This window comes from Bubalus kerabau, chromosome 19 (assembly GCF_029407905.1).
Source record: "Bubalus kerabau isolate K-KA32 ecotype Philippines breed swamp buffalo chromosome 19, PCC_UOA_SB_1v2, whole genome shotgun sequence".
NCBI classification, from domain to species: domain Eukaryota; kingdom Metazoa; phylum Chordata; class Mammalia; order Artiodactyla; family Bovidae; genus Bubalus; species Bubalus kerabau.
This window is the reverse complement of record NC_073642.1, coordinates 69,311,414-69,334,866: the sequence shown is the minus strand read 5'-3', so window position 1 is coordinate 69,334,866 and position 23,453 is coordinate 69,311,414. Positions and strand designations below refer to the sequence as shown.

At 54.4% G+C, this 23,453-nt stretch overlaps 1 long non-coding RNA gene across 1 annotated transcript; it reads right to left on the bottom strand.

Moving 5' to 3' along the window:
• Nucleotides 1-904: 904 nt before the first annotated feature.
• Nucleotides 905-16,681, bottom strand: LOC129634360 (uncharacterized). Its single transcript, XR_008705585.1, has 3 exons — nucleotides 16,315-16,681; nucleotides 1,723-1,986; nucleotides 905-1,002 (listed from the first exon to the last, which is right to left on the bottom strand). It is a non-coding gene; the product is annotated as an uncharacterized LOC129634360 (long non-coding RNA).
• Nucleotides 16,682-23,453: the final 6,772 nt, after the last annotated feature.

Below are 23,453 nucleotides of genomic sequence, written 5' to 3'. Positions count from 1 at the left end.
ACTGTGCCACCCTGAGCTGGCGCCTGACCCTGAACCAGCCCCTCCACTCAGGGAGATGGTGGTGGGAGGCAGGAAGTCAGGCTCCAGAGTCCCAGCCGGGGGTGCCCCCATCAGTGGCAGAATCCCTAGGCTGGAGGGAGAAGGTAGGAGCTCAGAGCAGGGGGCTCTGCCCAGAGCTTGAACCCCCCTGGGCCCCCTGTCTGCTGCACGCAGCTCCGTTGGGCCAGGGTCAGGGAGGCATGGAGACCTGCCCCCACTGCCTGTAACCCCACCTGCAGGGGTGGGGCCGCTCCATCCCCCACTCCCCAAAGATAAGCAGCAAGGGACCAGCGACAGCCCGTGGGACTGAGGCTGTTGCTCACTCAACACAGGCCCCCCACCCGCGACCGGAGCTCACCAAGGCCTCCCTCCTGGACAGCATCCCTGCCCCCACCCCCACGCCCCGAGCCCCCCCACCACCACCACCACGGGAACCTGGCATCAGGACCACCCTGCAGGGCGGCCACCACACCTCTGCCCTGACTGGGTGAGAAAGGGCCCGCCCCCCCACCAGGGGCCCCCAGGACCTGGTCACCCCCACAGCTGTCCCCCAGGTGGTTCATGTCCATGGGGGGAATGGAGCCACTGGCCACAGCCTGCTCAGTGTGCCTCGGTCCCTCTAAGGCACTGTCTCCCACACATCTCCTCAAGGCAAAGACACTCTTCACTCGCCCCGTCCAGCGTGGGGCCACTGGCCGACGGGGCCACTGAGGTCTGGACAGGGGGCTATTCCAACCGCAGGGCTGGATTTTAAGATTGTACTTGATTTAATCGGTTTATTGCTGTATGACCAACACGAGTAAACCATGCGCATTTGTGGTCAACAGTTTGAGAGGTACTGACCCGAGCATCCCAAGGGAAATCAGGCCTGGGTGTTCACTGGAAGGGCTGATGCTGAAGCTGAAACTCCAATGCTTTGGCCACCTGATGCGAAGAGCTGACTCATTTGAAAAGACCCTGATGCTGGGAAAGATTGAGGGCAGGAGGAGAAGGGGACGACAGAGCATGAGATGGTTGGATGGCATCACTGAGTCGATGGACACGGGTTTGGGTGGACTCCAGGAGTTGGTGATGGATAGGAAGCCTGGAGTGCTGCTTTCCATGGGGTCGCAAAGAGTCGGACACAACTGAGCGCCTGAACTGAACTGACTTGACCTGAATATGCACAGCAAAAGCATCCAGGCCCAGCACGTGACAACTTGGAGCCGCGCGGTCACCAGCCCACTCGCCCTCTGCGTCTGGCCTCAGCCGCCAGGCGGTTCTGATCCGTATTCTGTCATTAAGAATTGTTGTTGTTGCTGTTCAGTCACTAAGTCTTGTCTGACTCTTTGTGACCCCATGGACTACAGCACACCAGGGCTCCCTGTCCTTCACCAGCTCCCAAAGTTTGCTCAAACTCATGTCCATTGAGTCGGTGATACCATCCAACCATCTCATCCTCTGTGGTCCCCTTCTCCTCCCGCCCTCAGTCTTTCCCAGCATCAGGGGCTTTTCCAATGAGTTGGCTTTTCGTTATCAGTGGCCAAAGTAATGGGGCTTCAGCTTCAGCCTCAGTCCTTCCAAAGAGTATTCAAGGTTGGTTTCCTTTAGGATTGACTGGTTTGATCTCCTTGCTGTCCAAGGGACTCTCAAGTTTGCATTTTCTGGAACGTTCTATGCATTCTTTGTAGACTCATCACTTACATTTTATCTGCTTCCTTCATTCAGCATTCAGACACTCAGGCGCAGTGTGCTATTTTTCAGTGAGAGGTGTCCACGTTTGGACACGCCAGGCTCATCTGTGCGCTCAGCTGTCTGGACGTCGGGGCTGTGTCGGCTCTGGGCTGTTAAGGCCGCAATGCAACTCCAGGCACAGCTCCATGTACGTGGGCCCTTCTCCTCGCAGAGGAACGTCTGGATCACACAGCAGGTGTCCATACAATGTTTAAAAAGATGTCAGCTTGGAGCCTATTACACAGAGTGAAGTAAGTCAGAAAGAAAAATACCAACACAGCATATTAACGCATGTATATGCAGTTTAGAAAGATGGTAATAACGACCCTATAGGCGAGACAGCAAAAGAGACACAGATGTAAAGAACAGACTTTTTGGACTCTGTGAGAGAAAGCCAGGGTGGGATGATTTGAGAGAATAGCATTGAAACATGTACGTTGCCATATGTAAAATAGACGACCAGTCCAAGTTTGATGCATGAAACAGGGCACTCAAAGCCGGTGCTCTGGGACCACCCTGAGGGATGGTGTGGGGAGGGGGGTTCAGGATGGGGGACACATGTATACCCATGGCTGATTCATGTGAATGCATGGCAAAAACCACCACTATATTGTAAAGTAACTAGCCTCCAATTAAAATAAATAAACTAACCTGAAATGAAGCTGTCAGCTTGCTCCCCAAGGTGGTCGTCCCCTTATGTTGCCTGCAGCAGGCCTGAGCGCCCCAGCCCCGCCCCCGCCTCTGGGACACGGGGCACGGCCAGTCTTTTTATTTGTTGTTCGTTTCGCCAACCTTGCGGTGTTGCTGCTCTGATAGGCGGGGGGCACGTGCCTCCGTGGTTCTAACTTCGTCTCCGTGACAGCTAACCAGGCTGGGCATCCTGACCGGTGCTGCGTGCTGTTAACCATTATTGCTTGGTGGTGGTGTCTTTTCCGTAAGCATAGTAACGTTCATCAGGGAAGCCACCTGGGTCTTTCAGATAGGAAGGCGTCTAAGTACAAATTGTATTTCTTTCATAGATATAAGGCTACCTGGCTATTTGTTTCATCCTGCGTTGGTAATTTTTGTCTTTCAAGGAATTTGTCCATTTTATCTTTTTGTCGGCTGATTAGCTACGGTTCCTTGATGTGTGGTTTATTGATTGTTTTAAGGTTTATCGGAAGTATATGTAATTGATCACAGTCCACTTAAGCAATGCCATAGCACTTCATGTACAATTTTATACATTTTACACATTTCCTTTAAGTCACTGATTTTTTTTTAAGTTTTTTTTATGTGGACCATTGAATTGGTTACATTCAATAAATTTTTTGGTTTTATCGGTTTTGTCTTTGGTTTTATTGGTTATGTGAAACATTGCTTCTATTTTATGTTTGGTGTTCCGGCTGTGAGGCACATGGGATCTTAGCTCTGGACCGGGATCACACTCACAGCCTCCACATTGGAAAGTGAAGTCTTAGCCACTGGACCGCCAAGGAAGTCGCCAAGTAGTTGAATTTATTGATATAAAGTTGTTCCTAGCATTCCTTGTCCTTTTTATATCAGTGGAATCGGTTCTGATGTCACCTCTTTCATTCCTGATACTGGTAATTTGTTTTCCCCCTTTTTCTCTTGATCCGGCAAGCTAACGGTTTATTGCTGTTATTGATCCTCTCAAAGAACCAGCTTTGGTTTCATTGATTCTCTCTTATTGTTTTTCTGTTTACTGTTTCATTGATTTTTCACTCTAATCTTTATTACGGCTTTTCTTCTTCTTACTTTGGGATTCATTTGTTCCCGTTTTTCTAGGTTCTGAAGGTGGACACTGAGGTCATTGATTTGAAATCTTTTTTCCTTTCTAATATAGGCATTCAATGCTATAAATGATGTCCCCCTAAGGAGTGACTTAGCCAAATCCACACATTTTCTGTGGGATTTGCAGTTTTCATTTTGATTCAGTTCAAAATACTTTTCAGCTTTCCTTCTGGTTTCTTCTTTGACCCATGGGTTATTAAGAAATGTGTTAGTTTCCAAATCTGGGGGATTTTCCAGAAATCTTCCATTTCTCATTTAATTCCACTATAGTCTGATAACATACTTTTTATGACTTGGATCCTTTCATATTCTGGGAGTTTGTGTTGTGGCCTGGAATACAATCCATCTTAGTAAATGCTCCATACATGCATGAAACGCATGGCCATTCTCTTGTTGGGGGCGAGGGTTTCATGAAAGTCAGTTGAGTCTGACTTCTAAGTCTTTGATAGCCTTACTGATTACTGACTTGTGACAATTATTTAAAAAGAGATATTACAATTCTGGCTTTAATTGTGGACCTTTTCTAATTCTCCTCTTGGGTCTGTTAGTTTCTGCTCTGTGTATTTTGAAGCTCTCTTATTTGTTGCATAAACATCTAGGATTATTATGTCCTCTCCATGACTTGACCCCTTTATCATCACGAAACACTTTTCTTCATCCCCGGCAGTATTCTGTGCTCTGAAAGCTGTCTTGTCTGGCATTAATATAGCCACTACAGACGTCTTGTGATTAGTGTTAGCATAGGATATTTTTTCCAAGTCTTTTCTTTAACTATTTATTCAGTTTACCTTTTGGCTGTGCTGGGTCTTCGTTGCTTTGTGCAGGCTTTCTCTAGTTACAGAAAGTGGGGGCTACTTTCCTTGCAGCACGTGGGCTTGGTAACTGTGGCTCTCACGGGCCCTAGAGTGCAGGCTCGGGAGTCACGGCACATGGGCTCGGTTGCTCCAAGGCATGTGCAATCTTCCTAAACCAGGGATCAAGACCATGTCCCCTGCTTTGGAGAGCAGATTCTTATCCCCTGTACCACCAGGGCTGTGCCCTCCAATTCTTTTACTTTTAACTTATTTGTATCTTTATATTTAAAGTGTGTTTCTTACAGACAAAGTATAGCTGGATCTTGCTTTTTTACCCAATCTGTCAATCTGTCTCTCGTTTGGGCTATTTAGACTGTTTACATTTAATGTACTATTAGCAGGTTGAAGTCCATTATCTTGTTATTTTCTATTTGTTCCATCTGTTTTTCTCCTTTTCATTTTTTTCTGCCTTCATTGGGATGAATTCAATATGTTTTTATGATTTTATCTTTTTGTTGGCTTATTAGCTATGGTTCCTTGATGTGTAGCTTATTGATTGTTCTAACGTTTATAGGGAGCATATTTAACTTATCACAGTCCACGTCAAGCGATGTTATAGCACTTCATGTACAATATAATAACATTAAAATAGAAGATTTTCACTTATTCCCTTCAAAACTTTATGTTGCTGTTTTTATACATTTTACTTAATTGTAAGTGATAAATGGGCTTCCCAGGTGGTGCTAGTGGTAAAGAACCTACCTGGCAACGCAAGAGACACGAGAGATGCGGGGTTGCTCCCTGAGTGGGGAAGATCCCCTAGAGGAGGGGCATGGCAACCCACTCCAATCTTCTTGCCTGAAGAATCCCATGGACAGAGGATCCCATGACAGGCTACAGTCCATGGGGTCACAAAGAGTCAGACACGACTGAAGTGACTTAGCACGTGTCATAAACTCCATGTTGCACTATTACCATCTTTGTTTAAACAGTTATCTCCTAAATGTAGCTGAACAGTAATAACGCATCTCATGTTTACGTATAAAAGTGCTGGCTTCACTACTTCCCACCACTGTACGTGGCTCCAGGTGCCCACCTAGTACCATCTTCTTTTTCCACGAAGGACCTCCTTTACCACTTCTTGTACTGCAGGTCTTCTGGTGAGTCCTTTCAGCCTTTGTATGTTTGTAGCTGCCTTTTTTTGCTTTGTCTTAGAAAGACATTGTACCGGGTATAGAATTCTACGTTGATTGATTCTTTTCCATTGAGGACTTGGATGACATTGCTCCACAATCTGCTCCACATTTTCCACGGAAGTCCGCTGCCATCCTTACTTTGCTCCCACAGTATGAATCTTCTCTTTTACTTTCCGGCTGCTTTTAGATTTTGTCTTTATCACTGCCTTTGAGCAATTTGATGGAGGTGCACTTTGGTGTGTTTTTTTTATATTTCTCCTGCTGTGACTTCCTTGAGCTTATTGGATATGTATGTTTTCCTCATCCATGATAAACATTTGGCCATTATTTCTTCCAGTATTTTTCTGTCCCACCCCTCTACCTCCTTCAGATACTCTAATTAAGCATATTAAGCAACTTGCAGCTTTCTCAGTATTCACTGACACTCTATTTATTTTTAAATTAATGTTTTTCTATGTTTCAATTCAGATAATTTCTATGGTTTTATCTCCAAGTTTGCTAATCATTTCTCCTGCAATATCTAATCCATCATCAATTATAAACACTGAGTTTTTTATTTCAGGCACTAGAGTTTTTATCTCTAGAAGTTTAGTCGGGATTGTTTTTTAACATCTTCCATGTCTCTGCTTGAACATACGGAACCCAGTTGTAATAACTGTCCTAACGCTTCTCTCTGCTCATCCTCACATCTGCATCGGTGCTGCTTTGGTTTTGATGATTTCTCTCCTCATTATGCATTGCATTTTCCAACTCCTGTGCATGTTTGTGTTTTTTATGGGATTCCAGACATTGTGAGTTTTACCTGGTCGGTTACTGGGTTCTTGAGCTCTTTCTGAGATGTGGAAAGAGTTTGATCCTTTGGGGCATTTCTTTAAAGGCTTTCTAGGCAGAAGTGGAGCAGGCTTTAAGTCTGGGTCATCCGCCACAGACATAAGGCCCTTGGAAGGCCTCTGCCTCAGGCCCAGGAGTCCTGAACTTTTCTAGATGACTGTGAGACAGACACCATCCCTGAACACCAGGATTACCCCAAATCCTTTCCTACCTCAAGCATTTCCCTGACTCACAGGTGCCGATAATCCCTCAGCAGAGTCAGCGGAGCCCTGAGCGGGGCCCTCTGCAAGCCCAGGGCTCCCGTGCACCACTCACTCCTCCCACATTTTCAGCTCCCTGGTTCCCGCATCAGCTCCTGCTCCAGAATCAGGGAGGGTCCCCCACATCAGCGCCCCCTCCAGACTCAGGGAGGGTACTCAGTCTCTAACCCTACTCCACTGCCTGATGTCCCTCATCTTGAGAATGGGCTTTTAAACATATTTCTGTCTACTTCTAGCTTATGACAGGTGGGAAGATGAATATGGTCCATAGCACTCCATCTTGGCTAGAATAAGCCCCATTTTATTTTATTGCCTTGAATTGCATTAGTTAGAAGTGACTAGGAGAAGGCAATGGCACCCCACTCCAGTACTTTTGCCTAGAAAATCCCATGGACGGAGGAGCCTGGTAGGCTGCAGTCCATGGGGTCTCTAGAGTCGGTCACGACTGAGCGACTTCACTTTCACTTTTCACTTTCACGCATTGGAGAAGGAAATGGCAACCCACTCCAGTGTTCTTGCCTGGAGAATCCCAGGGATGGGGGAGCCTGGTGGGCTGCCGTCTCTGGGGTCACACAGAGTCAGACACGACTGAAGCAACTTAGCAGCAGCAGTAGCAGTACTCACAAAGGGATGGAGCCCAAACAAAAACAATACCCAGTTGTGGATGTGACTGGCGATCGAAGCAAGGCCCGATGCTGCAAAGAGCAATATTGCATAAGAATCTGGAACGTCAGGTCCATGAATCAAGGCAAATTGGAAGTGGTCAAACAGGAGATGGCAAGAGTGAACGTCGACATTCTAGGAATCAGTGAACTAAAATGGACTGGAATGGGTGAATTTAACTCAGATGACCATTATATCTACTACTGTGGGAAGGAATCCCTTAGAAGAAATGGAGTAGCCATCATGGTCAACAAAGGAGTCCAAAACGCAGTACTTGCATGCAATCTTAAAAATGACAGAATGATCTCTGTTCATTTCTAAGGCAAACCATTCAATATTACAGTAATCCAAGCCTATGTTCCAACCAGTAACGCTGAAGAAGCTGAAGTTGAATGGTTCTATGAAGACCTACAAGACCTTTTAGAATTAACACCCAAAAAAGATGTTCTTTTCATTATAGGGGACTGGAATGCAAAAGTGGGAAGTCAAGAAGCACCTGGAGTAACAGGCAAATTTGGCCTTGGAATACGGAATGAAGCACGGCAAAGGCTAATAGAGTTTTGCCAAGAGAATGCACTGGTCATAGCAAACACCCTTTTCCAACAACACAAGAGAAGACTCTACACATGGACATCACCAGATGGTCAACACCAAAATCAGATTGATTACATTCTTTGCAGCCAAAGATGGAGAAGCTCTATACAGTCAGCAAAAACAAGACTGGGAGCTGACCGTGGCTCAGACCATGAACTCCTTATTGCCAAATTCAGACTTAAATTGAAGAAAGTAGGGAAAACCACTAGACCATTCAGGTATGACCTAAATCAAATCCCTTATGATTATACAGTGGAAGTGAGAAATAGAATTAAGGGACTAGATCTGATAGACAGAGTGCCTGATGAACTATGGACTGAGGTTCGTGACATTGTACAGGAGACAGGGATCAAGACCATTCCCATGGAAAAGAAATACAAAAAAGCAAAATGGCTGGCTGAGGAGGCCTTACAAATAGCTGTGAAAAGAAGAGAAGAGAAAAGCAAAGGAGAAAAGGAAAGATATAAGCATCTGAATGCAGAGTTCCAAAGAATAGCAAGAAGAGATAAGAAAGCCTTCCTCAGTGATCAATGCAAAGAAATAGAGGACAACAACAGAATGGGAAAGACTAGAGATCCCTTCAAGAAAATTAGAGATACCAAGGGAACATTTCATGCAAAGATGAGCTCAATAAAGGACAGAAATGGTATGGACCTAACAGAAGCAGAAGATATTAAGAAGAGGTGGCAAGAATACACAGAAGAACTGTACAAAAAAGATCTTCACGACACAGATAATCATGATGGTGTAATCACTCACCTAGAGCCAGACATCCTGGAATGTGAAGTCAAGTGGGCCTTAGAAAGCATCACTACGAACAAAGCTAGTGGAGGTGATGGAATTCCAGTTGAGCTATTTCAAATCCTGAAAGATGATGCTGTGAAAGTGCTGCACTCAATATGTCAGCAAATTTGGAAAACTCAGCAGTGGCCACGGGACTGGAAAAGGTCAGTTTTCATTCCAATCCCAAAGAAAGGCAATGCCAAAGAATGCTTGAACTACTGCACAATTGCACTCATCTCACACGCTAGTAAAATAATGCTCAAAATTCTCCAAGCCAGGGTTCACCAATATGCAAGCCATGAACTTCCAGATATTCAAGTTAGTTTTAGAAAAGGCAGAGGAACCAGAGATCAAATTGCCAACATCCGCTGGATCATTAAAAAAGCAAGAGAGTTCCAGAAAAACATCTATTTCTGCTTTATTGACTATGCCAAAGCCTTTGACTGTGTGGATCACAATCAACTGTGGAAAATTCTGAAAGAGATGGGAATACCAGACCACCTGACCTGCCTCTTGAGAAACCTATATGCAGGTCAGGAAGCAACAGTTAGAACTGGACATGGAACAACAGACTGGTTCCAAATAGGAAAAGGAGTACGTCAAGGTGGTATATTGCCACCCTGCTTATTTAACTTGTATGCAGAGTACATCATGAGAAACGCTGGGCTGGAAGAAGCACAAGCTGGAATCAAGACTGCCGGGAGAAATATCAATAACCTCAGATATGCAGATGATACCACCCTTATGGCAGAAAGTGAAGAGGAACTAAAAAGCCTCTTGATGAAAGTGAAAGAGGAGAGTGAAAAAGTGGGTTTAAAGCCCAACATTCAGAAAACGAAGATCATGGCATCTGGTCCCATCACTTCATGGCAAATAGATGGGGAAACAGTGGAAACAGGGTCAGACTTTATTTGGGGGGGGCTCCAAAATCACTGCAGATGGTGATTGCAGCCATGAAATTAAAAGATCCTTACTCCTTGGAAGGAAAGTTATGACCAACCTAGATAGCATATTCAAAAGCAGAGACATTACTTTGCCAACAAAGGTCCATTTAGTCAAGGCTATGGTTTTTCCTGTGGTCATGTATGGATGTGAGAGTTGGACTGTGAAGAAAGCTGAGCACCAAAGAATTGATACTTTTTAACTATGGTGTTTGAGAAGACTCTTGAGAGTCCCTTGGACTGCAAGGAGATCCAACCAGTCCATCCTGAAGGAGATCAGTCCTGGGTGTTCATTGGAGGGACTGATGCTGAAGCTGAAACTCCAGTACTTTGGCCACCTCACGTGAAGAGTTGACTCATTGGAAAAGACCCTGATGCTGGGAGGGATTGGGGGCAGGAGGAGAAGGGGACGACAGAGGATGAGATGGCTGGATGGCATCACTGACTCGATGGATGTGAGTCTGAGTGAACTCCGGGAGTTGGTGATAGGCAGGGAGGCCTGGAGTGCTGTGATTCATGCAGTCGCAGAGTCAGACAGGAGTGAGCGACTGAACTGAACTGAACTGAGTACTCACAAAAATTGGGTGGCACAGCTCAAAACTGTGCCCTGGGACTCCCCTGGTGGTCCAGTGGTTAAGACTCCTGCCCCTAATGCAGGAGGCATGGGTTCGATCTCTGTTCAAGGAACTAAGATCCCACATGGTGTGTGGCATGGCCAAAAGATTTTTTAAAATAAAATAAGAAGTTTTTTAAAAAAAGAACTGTGGGCTGTGTCAGGAAAGAAACCCAGTTGCCTCGTTACCACTGGGCACCACATGCCCTAGCACATGGTGCCCAGGAGTGTTTGCTGAGTGAACAGTTGGCAGGAAAAATGTGACATAAGCCCCCGGCCTGGCAGGAGAATAAGCCAGCACCAGGAAGACTGTCCCCAAAGGCCCCCACTCAGCATGTACACCCTAAGGTCCTCATTCTCTTACATCAGGAGATTCCTCTGCCCATACTGTGCCCCCAGCACCTGCAATCGGGGGGCTCTGCCATCACTCAGCACCCCATGTCCTGGCACTGTCCCCCCGAGAGGATTCCTGTCCTCATCCTCCCAGCCTCTCAGAGCCCCCACCCCAGAGTCCTCCAGCATGATGGGAACCGGGCTCCCACAGTTCAAATTCAGACCATCGAGACCCAGCCTGGCAGCACTGTTAACCTCTGTGACTTAGGGAGACAGGCTTCAAAAAGACTGCAGGTCCCAGTGCAAAAATGGGCAAAGCATTTGAACAGACATTTCCCCAGTGGTGGTCTACACATGGCCAACGAGCCCAGGAGAGGACGCTCAGCATCATTAGCCATCAGGGAAACGTGAGTCTAAACCACAATGAGACGTCGCCGCACACCCACTAGTTTGGCCACTACCAGAGAAAGAGAAAGCAACAAGGGTTGGCAAGGTTGTGGAGAAACGGAAGCTTGTGCACCGCGGGCGGGGCTGTGAACTGGCGTGGCACTTCCCCAGAAGGGTGAGCACAGAATTACCAGCGTCTCCGCTCCTGGGTGACCACTCAAAAGAGGGCACAGACTGGCACCAGTGTTCACACACCCACGTTCGTCACTCACAACAGCCAAAAGCGGAAGCAACCCAAGTGTCCGTGGCTGGGTAAATCGATAAACAAACTGTGGTCCATCCATACAATGGAACAGGATCGAGCCATAATAAGGAACGAGGTTCTGACACGTGCTCCATCATGGACAAACCTGGATGACGTCATGCCAAGTCAGATAGGCCTGTCACAGAAGGGAGGATACGATCCAGTTACACAATCACACACAAATGAGGTACCTAGAGCACTCAGTCTCACGGAGACAGAAAGTAGAAGGGTGAGGGCGGGGGGGGGGGGGGGGGGAGGGGGAAGGGTTAGTGGTTAAGGGGCGGAGTTGCTGGAGATGCCGAAGAGCTTCAGGTGCAGATGGTGTGACAGGTACACAGCGTTGCGAACGTCCTCAGACGGCCACTGAGCAGTCGTGCACTGAGATGAGAGCGATGGTGCTGTGTTCACTTCACGCTATTGTAAAGGCAGGGGCTGCCTACAGCCCAGGCGGTCTCCAGCCATACGGAGTCTCGGGCACAGCCAGGCTGGGCGTCTGGGGACCGACCTGTCAGAGACGGCGAAGCTGATGCTCTCAGCCTCTGACACGTTGACGTGAAGGAAGCGGGCTTTCTCCCACCTTCGTATGAATCCCACTCAGCTCTGGCTGGGGGTGTGCGTCTTCCCAGAAGCATAAATTTAGCCGATTGAGCGGGGAACGGCAGCTGCCTGGGGCTAATAGCGCGCTGAGCACCCATATCTTAGAGGCGGGGCAGGCCCTGAGGTGGTGCGGGTGGGGGGGCCAGGAGCAGCCCAGCCTGGTGCCCTCTCCTCCACGGCTGGCTCAGGCAGGTTTCGTGGCTTTTTATACGAAGGTAAGCCAGGCCCATAGTCCCCTCCACCCAGCCTGGCTCTCCTCACACCCCTCCTCCTCCTGTCTCCCAGCCTCTGACTCTGCCTGAGTTTCCCCACCCACACCAACAAGGAGGGCTTCCGTGGCCAGGGATCCCTCAGCTCCAACCGTCTGGACCCTCTCCCAGGCCTCCCAGGCCGATCTCCACTCTTGCCCGTGTCAGGCTGAAGTTGCCGAGACCTGGGGCTGGCCTCCAGGCACCCTGCCCGCTGCTGGCAACTCTGCAAAGGCATCAACTCTCCTGACGCACACAGAAACGGGCATGGACACGCCTGCAGAAACACACATGGACACACACCCAGCAGCACACCCAGGCATCCAAGTGTATCCTGCAGAAAGACACAGCATGCATTGCCCCACCCCCTGCCACCTCTTTGGAGGGCTGCTCAGAGTCCCGTGAGGCCCCAGCCTTATAAGCCGGCAGCGTGATGAGCAGACACACACCAGGGTCTGCCGTCCACTCCCCAAAGCTGATGAGCACGGTTCCCTCGGTCCCGGGGGACTGCCAGGATTAAGTCTGAAATTGGACGCGTGGAGCTGGCATCTGGAGCCCCTGCCCAGGCTCGGTGACCCTAACGGCCCTGCTGACCTCCCCCTGGGAGCCCCCGGCCCCCACAGCATGCCGGGTGAACTTGAGGGGGCCTGGCCACGCTCCTCCATGGTGGCCGCTCCACAGACAGGACACAGCTGATTCCTGCAGGGCCCCTGAACCACAAGTCGGAAGGGCAGGGCAGGGTGTTAACAAGGACTTAGACACACCGTTGCTCAGGCTCACACACTCACAGCTCTGCTGGGAGCGAAGGTGCCAGACGCCCTTCCATCTCCAGGCAGCCCTGTAAGCTTGCCCACCACCCCCTCCCCTTCCCCCCATCCTGGGCTCTGACCTTAACCCCTCCCGTTTCCTTACGTATCCATCTCCACTGCACTGTGTTTACACACAGTCACTCATGGTCGACATTTATAAACAGATTTCAGATCAAAGCCCAGATTTCTGGCTTTCTGGAAATATTGGAAGCTCCAGCTGCAGGGGCCATCATGGAGGCATCAGCCGGTGCCCAGCGATGGCTGGCTCGCCCTCTGAGAGGTCCCAGCTCCACCCCACCACCCAGCCTGTCCGGCCCCAGAGCCCTGCAGACTCTGAGTCTGCAGCCCTAGGGTGAGGCCCCAGTAGAAGCCGATGGGGCAGCCTGCTCCGCCACCCTCAATCAGAGCGGGGCCGGACCCCAGGGCATCCGGAGAGATGGGGGTGCCCACCAGGTTTGCCGGCAGCAGAGGGCCTGGCCTGAGTAGGGGAAGGGGGCCAGCTGAGGCTGTGGGGAGGCTGGATGCACAGAAGCAGTAGGCTTCGGGGGCCCAGCTGTGGGGGAGGAGAGGATACTGCCCACAGGCGTTCTACGCCGGACCTACTCCAGACAGCCAGGCTGCCTCCTCCCAGTAACCCAACTGTGTCCAGTTTTTGAGTGGAAAAACTGAGGCTCAGGGAAGTGCCCCATTTTGCCAATTCTCCCAGTTAGCAGCTGGTAGAGGGACCCCTGAACACCTCCCTTTGACAGCTGATGTTTGACATCCCCCCCCCCGGCCCCTCTGAAGTGGGGGCTCAGTGGTAAAGAATCCACCTGCAATACAGGAGACAAGAGTTTGTTTGATCCCTGGGTCGGGAAGATCCCCTGGAAGAGGAAATGGCAACCCACTCCAGTATTCTTTCCTGGAGAATCCTGTGGACAGAGGATCCTGGCGGGCTACAGTCCAGGGAGTCGCAAAGAGGCAGACCGGACAGGTGACTGAGCACACACCAGCCCTCCTGAGCAGGTCTGCAGGGCTCAGAGGGAAGAGATGGGCGGCCCAGGGCGGGAACCTGCTTGTGCGCCATGAGCCTGTCCCCCAGAGGTGATCGTTCAGCCAGCCTCCCTGCTCTGCTGCGACGCTATGGAAGGGATCGGTGGTCTCCGGAGGCCCCTGCTCGGGGCTCTGGGCTCAGCCCAGAGCGGGAGCAGCAGCTCTCTCGGGGGCCGGGGGTCTGTGCTACCCATGAATCCTGAGCTCTGACTGAGCCTCGGGGGCCACTTGGGCCCAGAACTGGCTCTAAAAGGCACTTCTGGTCCTAGGCGGGTCCTGAGAACTGACCCCAAGGTCCCCGGGAGCTCGTGCGCACACCACCCTCGACCTCAGAGACCAGCGTTCCAAGGGGATGCCAGGAAGGCCCCAGCTGCAGCCCACCCGCCTGCTAGCCACCCACGGAGCCGCGAGCAGGGCCGCGCTTGCCAGCGGGGTTTCATCATGGCCCCGGCCGCATTTCGGCTCCCCGACGTGAGCCACCAGGCCAACCCAGCGGCTAAGGGGCCAGTCAGGGTTGGACAGGGACTGCCTGCCTCCCTCGGCAAGACCTTAAGGGGGCTGGGAAGAGCCTCTGCCCGCAGCCCAGCTCTCATGCCAGGAGTCAGCAGGCCTGAGCCTGCAGGGCTGGGGGCCAGCTGTTCTGGGCGGTGAGATGAGGCATGAGGAGGGGGCTTCTCAGCTACAGACACGCCCTCCCCCATCAGAGATGGGGAGAATATTCACAGAGGCTGTAGTGAACTTGGGGAAAGACAGGAAAAGGGGAGAAGGACTGAAGGAGAAAAGGGAGAGGTGGGTGGGTGAATGGATGGACAGACGAATGGTGGAGGGACGGTGAGTGATGACTCACGACAGATGGTGGACGTACGGATGAGCTGCCAAGTGACAGTGACAGCCAGCAGGCCCCTCAGGACACCCGGTCTAACCTTCCCCCGGAGCAGGGTCCTCTCTGCCCACCGATGTCAGGATACCGGGTCTAACCTTCCCCCGGAGCACGGTCCCCTCTGCCCACCAACGTCAGGACACCCGGTCTAACCTTCACCGGGAGCGGGATCCCCTCTGCCCACTGATGGGGCCTCCCCCAGCCACTCCCCCACCCTGGCCCCCTTGCCCCTCCCCCACCCTGGCCCCCTTGCCCCTCCCCCACCCTGGCCCCCTTGCCCCTCCCCCATCCTGGCCCCCTTGCCCACTCCCCCATCCTGGCCCCCCTTGCCCCTCCACCACTCCGTCCCCCACCTTCCCCAGTGCCCTCACCTGCCCCACGACGCCCCTCTGAGCCCTCTCAGGTGCGCCATGGCCGCAGGTGTCCTCAGCAGCCCCTGCAGCCCAGCCCTCGGGTCAGCGCAGCCCTCGGTCTCCTGGCCTGAGAGGCCACTACAGATAGCGTCCCCCGGGACCCACTGTGCAGGCAGGGAACCCGTGCCCCCACCAGGCCCACCACTTCATACCCCCCTCACTGCCCCTACCCCGTGACCCGCTCCAGGCCTCGCCCCCCGGCCACTCCCCTGCAGGCTCCAGACACCTCACACCCTGCTCCCCCATGCCCTGCTCACCGGCCCCTTAGCAAGTGGCTCCCTAAGCCCCAGAGGCCTGGGGAGAGGACGTGGGCCCCGGCGCTGGCCCAGTCCCTGTCCTACTGGTCTCCCACGGGAGTAGGTCCCTTCCCACCGCTGAGCCTCAGTCCCCCCACTGAAACGTGCGTGCAACAGCTGAGCCCCGGGGGGTTGGCACCGGGGTCCTAGAGATGTCTCGGGCCTGGGGCCTTCGCCTGGCAGCTACAGCATCAGCCCCGCAGGAGGAACCACACACCCTCCCCGGCTCCTCTCAGCTGTCCATCACTCCCGGAGCACCCTGGAGGCAGGGCAGGAGCCCCAGAGGCCAGGACCTTCTCCGCTGTCTCCAGGCGCCGCTGTCCGGAGGGCAGACAAAGCACCCCCTACGAAGCACATCCCCAGGTACGGGACCCCCGAGCTGAAGGGAGGAGGAGGAGGGGCTGCCCCCCATCTCCTTCCGCCTGACGGCGGCAGGGGTGGGGGGTGGCCCACAGCACAAATTCCCTGAAACAACTCTCGAGCACATAACCGGTTCTCTTCTGCTTCAGAAACTTTATAAATCATCTAAGTCTGCTTTTATGTATATTTAATTTGCTCTTAGAAAACTCAGATCACCATTTAGTCTGATTATCACTTGGGAGCTGATGAGAAGGCAGTTTGAGATCTTAACAGCTTCTCCTCAGGGTCCCTCCACTCACAAGGTTGGGGTGGTGAGGTTGGGGTGGGCGAGCTGGGCCCATGTCCCCCCGGAAGGCAGGAGTCCCCGCAGGGTGGCCAGATCAGCCCCCAGCCCCCATGCCCACCCCACGCTGGCCAGGAGGACCCAGCCTCACCTGAGCTTCGAGCTGGTTTTCTCACCCATCGGGGGAGGGCGTTATCACAGAGCAGAAAGAACCTAAGTGGGCAGAGGGACGGGCGCCCCCGGGTCTGCCCCAACCAGGGGCCGCAGGGAAGGGCACCCCGGGCCCGCTCTCCCCTGGGCCTCGGCGCGCTCCGTGGGACCGACCCTCCAGCCCGCTGGCCGAGCTGCGTCCAGCGGCGGACTGAGCGGAAGACTTCCGGGACATCCACACTGCCCGGCGCCGCACGCGCTTGCGCAAACGCAGACCTGGGAGGAGAACGGGGCTATCGATTTTCCCCGTCAGCGTTTCCGCGTTCCCTTAAAGGCATTCACCCGGGCTTTTAAGAGCCACAGCACTTCCACAAAGGAGCAGATTACCCACAGACCAGGCTGCAGCAATTCGCTCTCCCTTCAGACCCTGGTCGGGAGGGCTGGGAGGGCGGGTGGCTGCTCAGAGGAGTTCCTGGGGCTGAAGCTGGAGCTTCTGGAGGCACCTTGCCCTGCAGAGTCCAGCCCATCCCACCGCCCCACCCGGCTGCCTGGCCAGGAGGGTTCCTGGGGAGACAGACCCCGCGAGGTGCCCAGAGATGGCCAAAGAAGCTCCCAGGAACCCTGCTGCCCCACCCAGCAGCACCCCGGGGGGGACCATACACGCGTCCAGTCCCCGCTACAGCGGGGCCGCTGTGCCCTCTCACCCGGCCATCCCAGCACGGTGCTGCCCGTCGGCTCCTCGAGGGCCTCCCGCTCTCCACCCTCAGCTCTGTGTCCCGGAGCCCCCAGCCTTCCTCAGGGCGACTGCAGGGGCCAGAACAACCCCCTCCTGGGTCCTCTGGGCTCCCAGAGCCCCCCACCACTGCTCCCCAGTGGGGCCACAGCTCATCCAAATTCCTGCTCACCAGGGTCCCAGAGAAGAATGGACCCTCAAAGGCCTGGCCCCTCCTGGGTCACACACACACACTCACGCACAGCTGGGAGCCCTGCGGAGTGCCAGCCTCCTGATTCTGGCCGGGCCGGCACCCCACACACTGCAGAGAGCCAGGCAGGCTCCCCCTGGGCCGTTCCCCGTGTCCCAGGAGCCCCCGAGCAGGCGCAGGCACGGGAAGGCAGAAGGCGGGTCCCCTGGAGGAGGGGACCGTACTAGGCGTTCTCCCGCACGCGCCATCCCGTCTGCTTCCCATGCTGGCCCCAGCGGCCTCTGAGCTGGCTCAGGGCTGTGACCAGGGGTGCCTCTGCCTTAGGATCAAGTCCTGGCCCAGGTCGAGGTCCCAGCAGCAAGTCCAGGCCAGCAGCCGGCCTGGGAGAGGTGCGCAGGCAGGGACGCGCCTTCGCTGTGTCCCCGCCCCCGGGGCCCCCCCAGACCAGCTGAGACATCCTGCTGGCATGTTGACACTGCGAGCTGTCGCATTCAACCATCTACTCCTGCGACCGGAGGGATCCGAGGGCCTGCAAAGGCCCCGGGGCATGAGCCTCGGGTCGGTCCCGCATGGGCTCCCTGCGGGGCCTCCAGGGCCTGGGGATCTGCTCATAGCCCGCCCCTCCCGGCGGGACCAGGGCCCCTCGCCCTCGACAGTGAGGCCGACAAGGACAAAAGGGGGCCCAGTGCCCTGCGCGTCCTGAGGCTCCCATGACCTGTGACCTCGGAGGGGCTGGGGGCCCAGCCAGGACCCCGAGCCCCACTCACTGACCCCCAGAGCCTCGGTCTCCCCCTGAAGTAGGCTTTTCCTTTCATCTCTCCGTCCCGGGTCAGCACTCACCATGTGGCTGGTCAGATGCCAAGAGCCCGAGGTGCTCACACTGCTGGGCAGGGTAACACGCCGGGGCCGGACCTGGGCCAGGGCTCGGGCCACGCTCCAGCCATTCATTGCTCAGGCACAGGAGGGAGGGGGGTGATTACCTGCCCTGACCCCCACCCCAGCCTCTGTGGAGACCCAGGTCTGGGCCAAGGGGCTTAAACCTGCAGGCCCGGTCACCTCCTCTGGGAGCGGAGGGGACACGGACACTGGGGCAGCTGTTGGGGACAGAGCCCAGCCAGGCCAGGAAGGGCAGAGGCTCAGGGGGCACATCCCCTATCTTTCTGGCCTCTGCCCACCAAGGGAAGGGCGAGTGTGGACAGCGGGGAACTGGCAGAGCCTGGTGCTGGCCAGAGCCCTCACCTGCTGGCAGCGGGCAAGCCTGTGTGTGCCAGGGACCCGTGTGTCCCTCCGCCCCCATCTCCTGCTCCCTCCTGCCCCTCAGCTCAGGAGGAAGACAGCTGACCGGCCCAGGGGTGGGGCGGGGATGATGTTTCCCATGGCCTCCTCTGCCCCAGGCCCTGGCAGCCGTCCTGGGTGGGAGGACCGGAGCATTGGACCCCAGCCTCCCCCACCCCGGCTGTATGCTCACCTCCCGCGCTGGGTGAGGGCCACCGGTCACCCACTCCATCCCAGCCCCAAGCGCCTGCCCCACCGCCTCGGTCAGCAGATCTCCAGCCCCCGCAGCGTCTGTGGGACCCCTCCCCAGCCCTCCCTTGTGCATGCCGGGCCCCTCTGCCACCTGCCGGGCCCACGGGAGGGCAGGAGGGACAGGCTGCCATGAGGAGTGGCCTCAGTGTATTTTGGGGCCGGCCAGGAATTCGGGGTCGGGGACAAGGACTAATTATGGCTCAAGGGTGAAAACACGAGCCGGGCAGCTGTGCTCCAGGGAAGGAATGCCGTCCTGGGAGACACATTTTCTGATTCCTGGGCTGCCAAGAACGCATTCCTGGGCGTTTCTGAGGCTCAGGCTCCCCGTAAACCCAGGATTCCACAGAGCACAACAGCTGGCCCGATCCCTGCCAGCCAGGTGGCCAGGCTGGTCCCTGCGGCCACTGACAACCCCATGCTCGCATCTGCTTTGCCCGCAGGGAGCCTTTGGTCTCCTGATGTCCCCTGAGCAGCAAGTGGCCACACCAAGGCGGGGCCTGGCTTATCTCTGCAAGCTGAGGAAAGCAGGGGACGGTCCCTTTGGCGGCTGAGGGGACAGAGGCTCAGAGAGGCCGGAGGCTCTGCCAAGCCCAGCCCTGTGGTCAGCATCGTCTGTGTCCTGCCCTCACCCTGCCCTGTGCAAAGGTGGCCCTCTCTGCACACAGCACAGGCCCTGGGCCGGAAGAAAAAGTCCCCACAGGGTCCACAGCGGCCTCCTGCGGGGCGCTTTGCATCCTCCTCCTGCATTTTCCACTTTCTCCCACCGTGACCGGATATTATCCTGAAAACAGAAAAGAGAGGGCGTCTGCTTCCAGTAAGAACAGGCGAGGTGAGCGGGACCAGCCCTGACAACTAGAACAGCTGGATGCGAGTGGTTCTAGTTTAAAGCAGAAAAGAACAGCTCAGACCATGAGGAATGCATCCCCAGCCCCAAACTCAGAGGAGGCAGGGGGCCTGCAAGCTAAGCCCGGACGGACGTCAGATCTGCTCTTGCTTAAAAGGCCGCTGATGGGCCTCTGGAGGCGGCTGGAGCAGGCCATCCTGCTGCTGGGAGCTGACTGTGGGCACCGGCATCAGGTGTGATGCCTGCCGGCCTGAAATCAGCCGCAGTGCGAGTATTCACACCCTGGGGGTCAGCAGATGCTGCACGTCGGGCTTGCATTTCTGGAGAGCCAGGCGGTAAAGATGCACCAGCGCAGAGGACCCCGGAGCTACTAGGAGGCAGCGTCTGACAGAGCCTCCACCCTCTCAGCTCGAAGGCCTGGCTCCGGGTGAGGGGACCCGGGGCACGCCAGCCCTGCTTGGGCTCACACTTGGTGATAAGGTCCCCACCTGGGAAACATCGGGGTTTGATTTTGCCTAGAATAGTTACAGATGGAGCGCCCTGCCCGGCACCTGGGGAAAGCAAGCCAAAACCATCTCTAAAGGCAGAATCTTCCCTCTAGGGTGCAGATGACTCCCGCAGGGACTCTTCCAGAAGCAGTTTCTAGCACACGAGGACAGCCTCCCCACACTGTAAATAAAACTCCACGGTCTGGAGCCGCAAAGACACAGAGAAGAGAAACACATGCAGAGAGAGTCTGGGTTCTGGCGTCACGAGCACGAAATATGGAGGAATGATCCTCTGAAGGATAAAAACCAAACCCTGCGGAGACTGAAAACAAAAGCACACATCGGAGCAGATTCAGAAAAGAAGAAAAATGTGCGCATCTGAAAAGTCCCCACAGATGCAAGCCAGGGGGACGGGTTCAACGGCAGACTTTACACGGCGCAGGCGAGACCGTCCATCTGCGGATCCTGCTCAGAACGCAGCACGGCGACACCGACGAAGTGGACATGGGACTCGAGAGCATCAGAGGAGGCTGGCGGTCTAGCGGGATTCCTAACAAGGTTACACACGGCTTCAGGAAAGAAGGCTAAGCGTCATACGACAGGAGGCTGAGAACACACGGACAGCCACGTCCACGTGCTGGAAGACACGACACAGCCACGGTGCCGCTTCTCCCCAGATCATTTTGGTTCCGTGAGATTCCAAACAAAACTCCAACAGGGCTTGTTTCTATGGAGCTGGGGAGGTTGACAAGCTGACTAAAAGGTCCATGGGATTACAAAGCGCCTGGACCAGCCCAGAGGCCCTGGAGGAGGAGGAGAGCAGCGGGGAGCCTGCCCTAACCAACATGATGCCAGGACAGGGAAGCAGACAGCACAGCGCAGAGACCCCAGATACGGACCTGGGAGTTGACAAACACTTGACTAGTACCAAGGTTGGACCCCGGAGCATGGATGAACAGACAGTCTTTGCAATAACAGAGGAAAAATGAATTTGCAGCTCTCCCCACACTATGCACAAAATCAACCCTAAGTAAATGTACAGACCCAGGGGACTTCCCTGGAGGCCCAGTGGTTGGAACGCCATACTCCCACCGCACAGGACATGGGTTCGATTCCTGGCCAAGGAACTAAGATCCCACATGCTGTGGCATAGCCAAAGAATAAATAAATAAATACACATTAAAAATAAATACAATTCATCCACTAAAAAAAACCATATTAAAAAAATATACAGACCCAAATGCGTGTTAGTCACTCCATTGTGCCCAACTCTTTGTTACTCCGTGGACTATAGTCAGCCAGGCTCCTCTGTCCATGGAATTCTCCAGGCAAGAAGACTGGAGTGGGTTGCCATTTCCTTCCTCCAAGGGATCTTCCCAACCCAGGGATTAAACCCAGGTCTCCTGCATTGCAGGTGGATTCTTCACCATCTGAGCCACCAAGGAAGCCTAAGTGGAAAAGACAAAACACCAAACTTTGGGAGGATAATATGGGGTCATGGCATCACAACTCCTGAACAGGGAAAGAATTTTTAAATAAGACACTAAAAGCTTTAACCAACAAGAAAGATTAATAAATTCAACAACATTAAATAACCTTAGAAAGTTTGGGTGGAGGAGGCCCCTGGAATGAGAGCGAAGACCCCCATGAAACAGGGAAGATGAGCCCGTGAAGCCTCGTGCAGAGGATGTGTGAAAGGCGTCAGCAAGAAAAAGAGAGACGGTGCGGGTCTAAAAACAGAGGAGAGACTCCAACAGGCGTTTCACAAAAGAGAAAACCCACACAGTGTTAAACGGGGCCCATCAGCAGTCAAGGAAACCCAGAACAGGATCACAGCACCCAGATTCCGCCGCCAGTCCAGCGGAAGGGCAGAAACTGAATTCTGACGATACCAAGCACTCACATCAGGAGCCCCCATCGACCCTGGCTGCAGTGTCTGGGGGGGCAGTCCCTTTGGGAAGTGGAGTGGGTGGAGCGCGGGCATTTTAGCGCAAAGAAACAAGGCTGGGTGATGCTGCAGTGCGAGATTTATGGCACTACACGTCCATCCACACCACAGGAAGAACAACACAGGGTGAGCCCTAATGTGAGCCACGGGCCCTAGCGATGGTCACCCACTAGTGACCATCCACCAACGCTGGTTCAACAAGCGTGGCAAGTGCACAGGCCAGAGCAAGGTGCTGGGCGTCGCTGAGGACGCTCTGGGCTTTCCGCTCGAGTTTTCCGTCAACCTCAAACTACTCAAAAATAAAGTCTATAAAGTAAAAGAAAAAAAAACACAGATTGGAATTCTCTAGACGGGTTGAAGAACAGCTGGCCCTATGACCCAGCAGTTCTCCTCCGCAGAAAACACACCTCAGTGGACACGGGCAAGAATGTCCTTAGTGGTACTGGTCGGGCCAGCCACGTGGGAGCACCACAGCTTTCCCTCAGCAGTGGGATGAGGGAGGAGACTGGGATGTATCCGAGCGAGGAGTCAGTAGAGATCCAGGCTCCCCGGGGGCTTCCACCCAGAGTCAGAGACCACCGGGCCGAGCCGGGGAGACGCAATATTGTAAAAACGGCTGGATGTCACGACAGAACGGCAGGGGAAAGGAACAAGAAACAAAGGGGAAATCACGGTTCATTCCGTTTATATGAAATTCACCACCAGGGACAGCTTAACCAGCTTGTGGAGGGCTGCTGGCTTTGGGGTGGGGACCAGAGAGGGAGAAGGCGCAGTGATAGCCACGTGGTCAGCGAGGGGTCTGCTCGCGGGGCGGGGCTCCGGGGGCGGGGCTCCGGGGGCGGGGCTCGCGGGGCGGGGGCGGGGCGGGGCGACGGGGACGGGGGCGGGGCTCCGGGGCGGGGCTCGCGGGGCGGGGGCGGGGCGGGGCGCCGGAGCGGGGGCGGGGCGGGGCGCCGGGGGCGGGGGCGGGGAGCGGCCGTTCAGTTCCTTATCCTTGGTACGTTTCTGATTTACGCACCTTTCGGCCTGAGTGTTGTATTTTACAATAAAATAAGAATAAAAAGCCAAGAAGAATGTACTTTGCCCTGTGATTTGCTTATTCTGCTTCACTCAAGGTGCAAATCACCCGCCGCAGTCGTGGCTCCGGGTCCCAGCCCGGGGCACCTCGGGGCGTTAGGGGCGCGGGGCCTGTGCTGAGGGTCCCACCTCCCGACCCCCGCCAGCCCGCCCACCGGGCACTGTCCGGGGGCGGCTGCGGTGCGGACCTGCCGAACCAGGGCAGCATCAGCCCCCAGGGCGGGCTCCCTTGCTGTCCTCCTACAAGAAGGTGAGTGATGAGGCGTCACCGTCACCCCGGGGGTCCCGCCACTCCGCCAGCGCCCGCAGCAGCGGGGACCCAGAGTCGGTCGA